Source organism: Mus caroli, chromosome 11 (assembly GCF_900094665.2).
Source record: "Mus caroli chromosome 11, CAROLI_EIJ_v1.1, whole genome shotgun sequence".
NCBI lineage: Eukaryota > Metazoa > Chordata > Mammalia > Rodentia > Muridae > Mus > Mus caroli.
In genome coordinates, this window is record NC_034580.1 from 36,905,751 (window position 1) to 36,908,234 (window position 2,484).

The window sequence follows — 2,484 nt, forward strand, 5'->3', positions numbered from 1 at the left end:
CAGTGTAGATCCCTTTTCTGTTCTACATATTGAGATTTCACCTTAAATTTATTACCTAGCCATAAACTCTTTCCAAATATCCTGTTTATGTGAAATTTGGACTATAATATGGATGGACATCATCAAATAATTTATGTCTTTCTGGCCTTGTTGCTACCATGCACATGCACCAGTCCCTTACTACATACCTTTGCATTTAACTCTGATCATATGACACATGTTGTCTCTGTTCATGGCCACCTTCTTCTCAGACAGGTAGGCCATCTAGGGATAGAACAAAGAACTTGGTCAAGAGGTGAGTTAGGTTAAGACTTCCATTCTAATTTCCATTCTAAGAGATGTATTTTGGCATTGAACGGGGAATCTTTGTTGTTGTTGTTGTTGTTCCTAAAGAATGTTGCCATTTCATCCAATTCCCAGAATTCCCTGCACTTCACTGCCTTTTAGTGACAATTAGTATATGAACACAGGTTGTGGTAGAAAGGGATAGCAACTTCATGAACTTATTGTTGCAACTTTGGAGGGAACTAGTGTCTCCTAATAAGATACCAACTGTTTCGTTTTCCACTGAGAATTTTCTTGCCTGTTTCAGAAAATGTACATGACTTCCATTGTGGTTTGTCTCAGTTACATTTTGTAAGTGAGTAAAGGACCGTGGGATAGAGTTTGCTTTAATATCATCTTTACTGACAAAATTGTGACAATAGCTAGGGAAGAAAGATGAAGTGGCAAGTGTCCTAATCATAATGGGACTATTAAGTAGCTTAAACTGGTACACCAAGTATATTTAAAAAAAATAAGGGATCCGGGGCTGGGGAGAAGCTTAGTGGTTAGGAGTATCAGTTGCTCTTCCAAAGGTCCCAAAGGTCCTTCGGTCAATTCCCAGAAACCACATGGTGGCTCACAACCCTCTGCAATGGGATGTGATGGCTTCTTCTGGTGTGCATGAAGACAGAGTACTTACGTGCATAAAATGCATAAATAAATAATTTACCTTTAAAAAATAAATAAACTAATAATCAAAGAAAATCTCTAACGTTCCTAATGTGGCCAAATATGCCTAAAGAAGGAATAAAGTCAGCTGCCACCCGAGACCCCCTGAGCGTGAACCTTAGTTCCCCACGAGGCCCCATTTCGACTCTGACAAGTTGAAAGAAAGGATCGTGAACCAAGAAAAACTCGCCAAACTACACGCACAAGTGTGCATTGGTGGGAAAGGAACCGCTCGTAGAAAGAAGTAGGTGGTTCACAGAACAGTCACAGCAGACGATAAAAGATTGCAGTTCTCCTTAAAGAAGTTAGGGATAAACAATATCTCTGGTACTGAAGAAGTGAACATGTTTACAAACCAAGGAACAGGGATCCATTTTAACAATCCTAAAGTTCAGGCGTCTCTGGCAGCAAACACCCTCACCATTACAGGCCACGCTGAGACGAAGCGGCGGAAAGAAATGATACCCAGCATCCTAACCCAACTTGGTGCAGACAGTCTGAGTAGTTTAAGGAAACGGGCTGAAGCTTTGCCCAGTCTGTGGACAGAAAAGCACCCCTTGCTCCTAGAGAGGATGAGGATGATGAAGTTCAATTGTAGCCTCCCCCAGACTAAATCGGGCTGGTACAGACCTTGTCGCCATTGGCTGGCTCCTTTTGAAGAGACACTGGTCCTGCTCTTCTGCTACCTGCCAAGAGGCTGAACCTGTCTTCCTGAGACATTCCTGAATAAGCAACCAGCCTGGCAACCAAGTGCTGACAGAATGTCTCCAGGCACCAAGAATGGACTGGGGGGTGGGGGCGGATGGGGAATGGGCCTTCCCTTAGTAAACTCGCCAGCCTTGATCAGAAAAATTTGTCTTGGCTTCTCGCCGTCTAAGTCTCTTTCAGCTCCAGCCTGCCTTCCAGAAATACCCAGTTCATGTAGGCCGCGGGCCCGTTTACTACAAAGTTCCAGATCTGGTGGAGAATTTTGTTGAGGCTTCTAAGAATGAGGCAAACTGAATTGAAGCAACTTCTGAAGAAGGTGACACTTGCAGAAGTTAAAGAAGTTGCTATTTTATATCATGACTGCTTTTTATTTTTATTTTGTTTGGTTTATTATGTACCTGATAAAATCTAGATCCCTAATATTTAAGCCTCAGCCGCCCGGACACTGCTGCTCCTTTCAGTTTTTGCTTATACCTCGTTCATTCTTTGCGGCAAATTAAGCTGAAGAGGCCTGTGGAAAAAGTTTAGAAAAGGTTAATAAAATTCTTTGCCTAGTTAAAAAATAAAGAAGGAATAAAGTTTGCCTTTGGTTCATACCTGTCAGACACCCAACATCTGTGGTAGATTCACAGCATACCAAGGAATAACTGAATTTATATTGCTCCAGATGGTATTTTTATATTTGGATTCAGTGAAGTCCTTTCCTCTGTCTTGTCTGACACTGGGCTAACATGACCAGAAGATTAACACATTTTGTAATCCTCTTTGTGGTTGTAAAAAAAA

General features: G+C 41.7%; 1 pseudogene; it reads left to right on the top strand.

Annotated features, from left to right (window-relative positions):
- Positions 1-217: 217 nt before the first annotated feature.
- LOC110304252 lies at positions 218-1,995 on the top strand (annotated as a pseudogene).
- The last annotated feature ends 489 nt before the right edge of the window (positions 1,996-2,484 follow it).